At 33.4% G+C, this 10727-nt stretch overlaps 1 long non-coding RNA gene across 1 annotated transcript; it reads right to left on the bottom strand.

Moving 5' to 3' along the window:
• Window positions 1-399: 399 nt before the first annotated feature.
• On the bottom strand, window positions 400-1007 carry LOC113228023. The gene is made up of 2 exons (XR_003310255.1): window positions 938-1007; window positions 400-740 (listed from the first exon to the last, which is right to left on the bottom strand). It is a non-coding gene; the product is annotated as an uncharacterized LOC113228023 (long non-coding RNA).
• Window positions 1008-10727: the final 9720 nt, after the last annotated feature.

Raw genomic sequence — 10727 nt, 5'->3', positions numbered from 1 at the left:
AATCACTCACTTTTACACAAAGTCAAAGTGAATCAAATAACAAATAATGATAGTTGGAAACACGTCGAATTCTATAGGAGAGACGGATTACATACCGATTTCTCATAAGACTTCTTATACGGAGTATGATAGCCGTGGTTTTCCAATAAGTTAAAATAGAAATAAAATAAAATACTAAATGAGATCTGTACAGCTACATGTAGGTATGTTAATTAATGTTAGGAAATGCAAACGAGTATTAAAAATTACTTGGGTATGAAAAATGTCTTATTGATAAGTGTAGATAATGTCTTATTGATAAATACAATTCAAATTCAAAATACACAAAATACTTGAAAATCGAAATTAATGAATTATATTTATATATATAGCGTTAGTTTAACCAAAACGACATTTTCAAATCATAGTTTTATTGGCCTGGCTTAGACGTAAAGTTGGAACAATAGATGATTAACAGTTTACAAATTTTGTGTTATAAACTTCACTTTAAAGAATAGACTACGACCTAAGACCCTTTATATCGATCATAGGACTTAACCCAAGTAAGCACCACCAAGACCACCTAGACCAGGTCTTGCCATCATGCCTCCCATACCGCCGTATCCCAATCCTAGTCCTCCGAGCCCTCCACCAAATCCACCGAGTCCATTATAGCCGAGTCCTCCAAGTGCTCCTAGTCCTCCGAGTCCGACAGGGGTACCAAATGCAGTTGCCAATGTCAGTACCACAATGAACAATGCCTGCAAAAACGCGAAATAATTTAACATTTCAGTAATTTCATGAAGTTATAGATATTATTACGACGCATACGAGTACACCTAAAGTTATAACAATCAATTTAAATAAAAAAATATTGCTCAAATAAGAACCTTAATTTTTTGCCAAACAATTATCTATTCGTCTGAGTGAATATTTTTTAAAGTAAATTAGAACTTACCGATTTTCCAAACATTTTTAAGTCCGTAGGTATGTGGTATTGGCTATTCTAGAATCCTGGCGAAAGCTGTAATGGTCTCCATTATGCACAACACAACCCTTTATAGCGAAATGAAGCATCTACCGCATCTCCAATTTGTCTCAGTTTTATGGTTTAATTTACTTTACCAAATGGTGATTAAAAGTTTTCATTAATAACGGTACTGATAAATATCCAGTTTTTTAATTTATACCCACACGATTTGATCCACTTGACGCCTCTTAGTACCGACTAATTATTTTTCCAATCAACTTCTACTACAACATCATTGATGATTAGGCATATGACCTAATAACGAAGAATTGAGCAATAACGAAAGTCTGTTATTTGGAGTACGTACCTATATGTATTGTAAATTTTATTACGTAAAGGTCAGATGGCGTAAGAGGAATACCGGGGGAAGAAGGACTTGAAGCCTTAACTTATAATCTGAAGAGTTTAGCATATAGTATGTCAGTCGATAATATATGTATATAATAGCAGTATTAGTAGTACTGCCACCTTCCCTACTTCTGCCGCCAAGCAGTAATGTTAGTATTACTGTCTTCCGGTTTTAAAGGGTAAGGGTACTGGTGAAATTACAGGCACATGGAACATGTCACTAGTGTTCAGCGTGACGGGCGCAGTGGCAGTGCCCCTCAGATCTTTGTGATTTCAAGCTCTGAGTGTCACTGCAACTGTTGTGGACAGGCGTGTAGCTTACCATCGGGCGTAGAACTTGTTTGTCCCGTCCCTTGATATTATAAAATAAGATAAAACAGACAAACAAATTAGTTTAAACGATTTCAAAGAGCTGCGATGCTCTAAATCCAATATGTATAAACACAAAAAAGAAATTTGTATTGTTAGGGAAATATTTAAGTGCATATCAGAAAACTTAATACATATACAATTATGTTCACTATTCAAATAACTTTCACATCTAAAAAAATATTTCACTACAAATAAAACAACTGTCTAACAAAACTAGTATGACCTCCTCGGGGGTCTGCTAATTTCTCAGTGTACAACGAAATTGTTAATTTATTAACAAAAATATGGTTTACATAACAAAAATACTGATTGCACATAAATTTAAATTAACTCTAAACGAATTAACAATTCTTTAAAGAAAATTACCGTAATTTTTCTCAAAAGTTGCTCCACGAATTATCTACGTTTATACAATAAATCAAATAAATGATATAACAAATAACACATATTGCATAACATTATTTCAAAAATGTCATCTGATTTACTAAAAATAATCGGGACTCTTTATCTCTTGCGTATACAACCTTGAGTCTGATACAATATACCCGAATAAAGAACGAGCTACAACGCTGTGCAAATGAAACTGCCCTCATTTTTTCATAAACTATAAATACAAACAGTCATGTTGTAGGGCTCGCGATCTGGCTCATGTATGCGGTACCACCAGCATACGCCAAAAATGCTCCAATCAGACAGAAAAGGAAGCGTGGACATCCTGCGAAAGCAAGACCCGCATTAATAATTCAATAAAAGTTGTTTTTTATTAACCTATTTTATCTCACTGCTGGGCAAAGGTTAATAAAAGTTATTTTAATATTTTTGATTATTTTCTGCTTTTATATTTTAAGCTTTGGGTGTGATTTTCTTCTAAGCAATTCATAATATTGGAACTAAATTGAACCTTGAAGCTTTACTTGCAAATACAAAAAAAATACTACGAGTTTCAAGCATCAGACTATGTTGCAATGTTTGCTTGCAATTTTTTTTGTTTGTTTATCTTATTGTTTTAGACAAATTGTACAATTAGACCATTATATCCAATAAAATTATGTTTCATTCCGATAGACAGATGTACCTTTTAGTGAAATAGGTATGTTTTTATCATAAATTTGTGGTCATATATAAACAAACGTGTTTTATGCCAGAAATATTAGATATGTATTTAGATGTTAGATATGCATTGCAATAAAATGTTATGCAATAATTTTAGTACATAACGCTATATTACTTTTCTTTTGATGTACATGTTTTGATGAGCAATCAGTACTTTTGTTGGGGAAGTGACATATTTGGTTGTGAAAAAAGTTGCTTTTTGGGTGAACGGTTAAATACTACCCATTATTTATTACGTTTATAGGAAATACGATGACTCTTCCTGTGTAAGTGTACCCCATCCTACATCAGAAGAAAAGAAACGTTAGCACAATATGCACATTTTTGGTAAGAGCTGAATTTAACAGTGATTGTTAAAACATGTAAAGCCGATAAACAAATTCAAGTTTAGTCTATTTCATAATTCTTATAAGTCTGTCTGTTCTTCCTAAAACTCAAAATATTTGACTCAAAATAAAATATGCCCTCTTGCTCCACCTGACCACACTTTACATGTTTACTAATAAATACAACAAAATAAATATCAGTATACTAGGTATATACGTAAACAATAGCTTTATTCTACTTTGTCTCAGGTCTGGAATAAAAAATACTAAGGGTGCTAAACATTAAACTATTTTACCACCAAATTTAATTTTAATTTGATTATGTGAAGCATTAATAGTCCCATTTATTATTATAATTGATGATAAACTCAGATGTCCACTTGCATTAAACTTAAGTACGTCCTAATTCAATGCTTACATGGCAAAAGATACTCTTAATACATTGTGTTAAGTTTAATTATGTATATGTAAGTGGTTATTTAAGCATAGTATAAGTGGCCATACCTAACATTAATTTTAGACTGTCATATATCATAGTCTGGCATATGATTCTAAAGATCTCGTGTGTTTCTCACTGGAAGTGTCTTAAGCCTCCATTACTGTCAGAACCGATGTCGCCAAAACTCACACATTCTTGATTTGAAACACTAAAAATCTTGATATTGATTGGTTGTAGTTTTAAATTTAAAAAGAAATAACAAATTCTGGATTCTTAATATAATTTAAACGTTATCCTGTTGGCATTTCGTTGAAAGTTCTACGAAATCCAAATTCAGAGGCAAAATAACTTAATTGATTTAATTTGTGTTACATTAAGTACCCGAGTTTGATATGAGGCAATTCGCGTGATTGTTTGGAACTGTACAGTGTTATTAATACCCTCACCAAACTTGTGTCCATTTTTTCTCAATAATGCTTATTTACCACTCTATGAGGAAATGAACATATTGATGTAATGATTTTAGTGAGTTTTTATTAATACCAAGTGATGGGACGAACAAGTCGTGTGCCTGATGGTAAGCGACACGCCTATCCATATCCAGTTGCAGTGCAACTCAGAGCTTTAAATCGCAAAGATCTTAGGGGCACTCCCAGTGCGCCCGTCACCCTGAGGCATAAGTTGACCTAAGAAACCAGAATTAAATTTATTTTTTCCCATTTAATTCGTTACTGCCCGAGACCCGTGTTCTCTTGCATTTATTGTTTTGTTTGTATTAATTTTTTTTACGTTTTGTTATTGTTTTGAAGTCTATATTTATCTGTATTTACGTAGTTTTACAAGCTGTGTTCACTCGTAATTAGTTGTGCAATTACGTAAGATCTTCAACATATTTCATTTATTTTAATAATTGTAAGTGAAGCAATAAATAAAAAATATTTTGTACGGAATTATTAAGGTATAAATTAATTATTAAAATATATTCAAAATGTTATTGAATAGTTCCATATTTCAGTCGCTATAGTAATTATAGCGACCAGTTCTCCCTCCTGAGTTGTCCTCAATATCAAAAAGATAGTCTCATTGTAATTCAAGTTATGTATTGTCCCGAGCGACTATCCTCAAGTTGCGTGCATCGACCTTCGTGTTTTAGTATAAAGTTGGCCACCGACATCCTTTGAATCATTCAGTTGTAGATCAGTGAATACAACAATCAACAAAATGTTATCTAAGAGTATATGTACTAGTGTTGGTGTACCTTATCTATAAAATAAAAATAAAAATAAAAATAAAAATAAAAATAAAAATAAAAATAAAAATAAAAATAAAAATAAAAATAAAAATAAAAATAAAAATAAAAATAAATAAAATAAATGTTCAAGCTGGTAAAGTAATCCTTTTTGACTTCTTATGTATATAGATAGCGTCTGTCAATTAAGATGTGGTAACACGAGCTGCTTCCGATTGCAAATTACAATAGACTCGCCGAAAGCTCCGAGACTGCACGCCATTATATTTATAAATACTTACATAAGTTTTACTCCACAAGCAAATAATGTTTGTTGGCTAGCCTGTTTACGGTCCGACATTATGACTTTATTGTTACTTCTAGCATAGAGTCAAAGTTTTATATATGTTTATAAATATTTTCAGTTTATCAGTGCATGCCTTCAGGCCCTGGCCGCCGCCAAGCCCCAGTGTTTCCTATGGCCTACACGGCTCCAGTAGCTGCGGCGTATACCGCCCCCGTTGCTGCTGCGTACACTGCCCCCGTGGCGTATTCAGCGTATACTGCGCCTGTTGCCGCGTACTCTCCTTACACGTATGCCTCTCCTTACGCTTACTACCTGCGGTGAAATTATAAAAATAAGACTTGAACAATGAAGAATACCACAAATATATAATTGAACTCCACTTGTTGATTTTTATTACTCACCTCGTACACTATCATTTTAAACGATGTATTAGTTGAAGTTTGAAAGAGAGAACGAGAGAGATTTAAAGTAATTTTGAGGCGACTTTACATATGGAAATTATAATCAAAAATTATCAAATTTTTCAATTCTCGAAAACAAAAATACCCAAAGATATATTATATATATTATTTACTGTTAATTTTAAAGTAGTTAACAAATATTTAGAGCAAATAACATGCGAGAATATTGTACAAAACATAAATAGCATGTACGTCAACTGATTTAATGAACTGGTTGCAATGTCACAATCGATAATCGCACTTCATAATTAGATGTCCAATTATAGACCTTATTCCTTACCTTTATTATCATTTGAAATGAAATGAAATGAAATACTTTATTCGCAGGCAAACACGGCACAAAAGATATTGTTAATAGTGTTGCATCAGGTACTGGTACTCAATTTTTAAATTAGATTGAATTTAAATAATGTCGTAATAATTAAATTAATTTGTCAAATAAAATAATTAAACATAGCCTTTTGCACAAGTGTACATTTGCCATTGTTTAAAACTCTATAGTTTATAGTTTCACTATTGAAACAAAATCTTATATTAAACGTTAATTATTATACAGCGTCTGCGTTTGAATGACAATAATCCGTGACAGTGATCCGTTTACTTCTTGCAGGTTCTCGACGTTCTTTCAAATATGTTTCAAATAAATATTGTAAATTATAAATGTGTACAAATATATATTTACAAAGAGCAACCCTTAGAGTTTCTTGCTTATACTTCCCAGGGGAATCTGCCTTACGAATGAACAGTAGAGATCAATATGACGATTTTAAATGTAATTTGTGTACCTATAAAATAAAGAATATATTATTTTTTACTCCGTCTTCAAAAGTGATGATGAGGTCGACGATGGAGCTTGCACAACTCAATTATACCTATTCACTCTCCCCTTGAAAAGACCAAAGCTATATTACGTTATGAGTTAATTATTTGTTATTTTTAAAGTTATAACTCTATAGCCAATGCTCTATGAATACATTATAAATATAAAACTTCTATGAATATCCTATCGTCTAACTATGGTCTAACTGCATTTTTTTATTGAATGTCAGATGTTTCACCACCATGATATTAATTTGTTTTTGTGAAATTACTCCACAAGTTTTATTATAATTATTAATACAAAGATCGAACAATTAACAAAAAATTCCTTAAATCCGGCCGGATTCGAACCGACATCTCGTAGCAAACCATGCCAACTAAGCAACGGAACGAACCAGCGGGCCTTACGAATTTTTCGATGTGCTTGTTGTCGGTTGTTGCATTTTTTTTAATTTTACAATGTTTAGTGATGAGAATGGTACATATACCATTCCCATCACTAAACATTGTGCGAATGGTTGAAAAAGTTTCGATTTGGACTATTAACTCTATGAAACTTGTATAAACGAAATATTCATTAATTAGAAGATTTAAAATTCCAGATAAAAAAAGCATTTAAATAAACTGAGGATACGCTACTTAGACCAAATAAAAGTGAAGATACCAAATAAACTGCCTCAGTGGCGAAACTGTTACCAAAGCATGGTACTTTGAGGCCGGGTTCGATTCCTGGGCCGGTAGAAATACGTATGGCCTACATTTATTTCTCTCCTGAGTTTGTAGTTTATGGTTGTCTATGTGTGTGTCAATGGTACCCGCGATACAAGGTTTCCCAAGTGCGTGTATATGAGTGCGTGCGATGAACAAGAAGATCCGCGAAAGATGTACGGAAGAAAAATATGGCAGACGTCTACAACAACAGGAGCTTACGTTCTGTAATGAGAGGAAAAGGAAGGCACTGGTAGTAATATTTTTTACCAGATGCTCCACCAACGGATAATGGTGATCGGTATCTATACACAATTTAGGTACTAAAGAAGATAAATTGTTCATATCCCGAATACGTCGACTCCTATTGCCACATATACGCCGGTTCCTATGATTAATTGCGCTGACTTTGCCAATCCTTCAATTACTGCTTTGCGATAAAAATAGATGGTACCTAACTGTGCGTATCTGTCCAGATAATTCCTGCATTGAGTACCTTACCTCGCATAAAGGTACATTATACAAACCACATTCAACCGTATTTACCATACCTGATTTACGATTTACGTATTTGCGTGTGATGCACTTTGGTGACTTGACTTACTGGGATGTGCTAGCTTACCATCTGATCGAAAACCAGGGCTGTTTGATTTTCACGATCTGCATATTTATGCTGAGCCAGGCCCATTTCAGTACATAAAATGTATGTTTTTCTCGACAATTCATTTAGTGCAGTAGAGCTCCTTGTGAAACAGTTCGTCTAGGAAAGTACTGCCACATTACCTATTTCTGTCGCCAAGCAATAATGTAAGCATTACTGCATTCCGGTTTTGAAGGGTAAGGGTGCTGGTGAAATTACAGGCATATGGGACTTTTCAACCTAAACCTCAAGGTGATGGGCGCGGTGCCTTTCAGGTTATTGCGATTTAAAGCTCTGAGTGGCACGGCAACTGTTATGGACAGGTCTGTCACTTACCAACAGGCGTACGACTTGTTCGTCCCATCACTTAGTATCTTAAAAGAATGTTTTTATATCAATGCGTAGGCTAAATTTATGTTCTTTGTGTTTTTGTTTTACCCTGTGAAGTGATTATATTTTTTTGTTTCTGCTGGTAATTGTGCAGAATAAACGTTTTATCTATTTACCTAAAAGATAATATCTGTTATCAATTCCTTTAATAAATATGTTTTGTTCCTAATTGTACGCGTCTATTTTTTTCTGTTATTGAAGGAAATCATAATAATAATGTTACCGGATGACCTAGACCTCCGGAGACTTAGTTAAGCGGCTGATAATCATAATCAGTGATGTCCAACATCTTATCGCACACGAAACCAAATATTGTTGTAACTACAAATTGTAGAGTTGAGGAAACACGATTTCAAAATTAAGAAAACAACACGGAAATCTATATGTATAAGTGTTCCCTTTTGTAAATGGATAATCAGATAAGATGTATAAATAAAAGAAATGTAAACCTTCAGTATTTTTTTTGGAATTTACAAATTGTGTTTTCAACAATTTTGAGTTACGACAGTATCTGGTTCAATGTGCGTTATGATTTGTTGTTTTAAATGATATGATATTGGGATGCGCGAAAGGGTGCACGGCACACGACGTACCAACCCTTTCCTGTACGTCTGGTGCAACCAGGGCAGCAATGGGTGAGTACCTTACGCCAGTTAGCAAACCCTTTCACCACGTTAGTAAGCATTATACAGAGTTATTTTGTAAAATACTAACAACCTCTCTGGACTATGTTACTAACATCATAAATAACAAACTTTTGTTCCATGTCGTTTAAAAAAAATATAACAAATTTACCAAAAGTAAACTTTTAAGTTTTTGTTGCACTATCTGATACTTTTTAGATCTGCATTTGGCAGAAAGGTTGCAAGTTCAAATGTGCAGGCATCCCCCCGGTGACCCCATTGTCGCACAGAATTATGATTGTGTAGAGTGATTTATTTAAATGTTGTAATTTTTGTATGAAAGTAAACCTTACCTTAAGTAACCTTACCCTCCAAAACCGAAACACAGTAATGCTGACATTACTGCTTGGCGGCAGAAATCGGTAAGGTGGCAGTACTTCCCTGTATGAACTCATTCACAAAGAGCTACTAAAAAGCCTTGCTAAGAGTAAATAGACTTATATTGGTTTATACAGTACTCAAGAAAACGACAAGGGTCTGTGCACCTACTCTTTACTTAAAGATTTTAAAAAAGAGAAAAGAAAAAGTCAGAGGGATTTTGTTTCTGGTCTCAACGTGGTAGGTTTGTACTGAATATATCGACCGTGTTTTATAGAAACGTTATAAGCCACAACTTCGTAAATTTTTCAGAGGAGCTTGTTTTAGTTTTAACTATTATTTTGAAATATTAACGTCCGATTTTAAATTTAATTTTAAAACTTAAATGTAATTAAAACGGATATTGAGATTTAAAACAGTCGTTAAAACCTAAAACACCGGCGATACTGAAACCTTATAACGAACGATGATGACGAAATAATATAGTATATATTTAAGTGTTTATTACCTACCTACTAAATATTTCATTGTCAATTCTTGGGAGCAAAATATAAATAATGCTTAATTTTCAAACGGCTCGTTTAAAGATTGCGGTCATCATGTGAATAGTCAAAATGGCGTGTAAAACGGAAAACATAAATATGCACCATTTAAGCATAAACGAGCTTAATATTTTTAAGTGTAAACGTAAATGAGTTTGTTGATAAATGTGTACAAATATCTATTTACCAAGAGTGATCCATAAAATTTGTTACTCATTTTTTTTTTCAGGTAAATCTGTCTTACGGTGTAACCGTATCAAGTCTGACTTGTTTACCAATGAAATGTATCTGAATTTGAATTAGCAAAATAATCATAGAAACATATTTGTAAATACTAGGCAAGATGTATAGCAATTTTGCAAGCATTTTATTTATTTTTTATGATACATAGTGACGGGACGAACATGTCGTGCGCCTGGTGGTAAGCCTGTAAATTAAAGTTGCAGTGCCATTCAGAGCTTTAATCGCAAAAATTTGGGGGTCACTGCCACTGTGCCAGGGTGACAATGAGACGCAAGTTGACAAGTCCCACGTGCCCATAATTTCACCAGTACCCTTACCTTTCAAAACCAGAACACAGTAATTCTCACATTACTACATAGCGACAAAAATAGGGAAGGTGGTAGTACTTCCCTGGATGAACTCTTTCACAAGGAGATCTAACTGTTATAAATAGTAAATAGTTTATTAGTAGAAATCTTAAAGTTGTGATATTGAATCTCACATAAGTTTTTAGATATATGTCCACACTTCTAAATTTAAAGAAATATTTCACACATATCCTGTATGTGTGAACGTCTCACGGCTATGCCACATGGAGGGAAAGTATCATAAATACCGTAGATAGAAGATTTTACTGAAAGAAGACTTCATTTTGATTTTAAAAACAATTCGAACTGCATTCAAAGATTTTTAAATAAACGCCTGTCTGAACCGGGAATTGAACCCGCCAAATGTGAAAAAACCTGCAATTTTACTCTATACGTACTGACGAAAGAATCAATCATAAGGGTTGTTTTCTTCT

Source organism: Hyposmocoma kahamanoa, unplaced genomic scaffold (genome assembly GCF_003589595.1).
Source record: "Hyposmocoma kahamanoa isolate Upper Pololo Valley unplaced genomic scaffold, ASM358959v1 220, whole genome shotgun sequence".
In the NCBI taxonomy this organism is placed as follows: Eukaryota; Metazoa; Arthropoda; class Insecta; order Lepidoptera; family Cosmopterigidae; genus Hyposmocoma; species Hyposmocoma kahamanoa.
The sequence above is the reverse complement of the archived record's forward strand: the minus strand, read 5'-3'. Positions and strand labels throughout refer to the sequence as shown.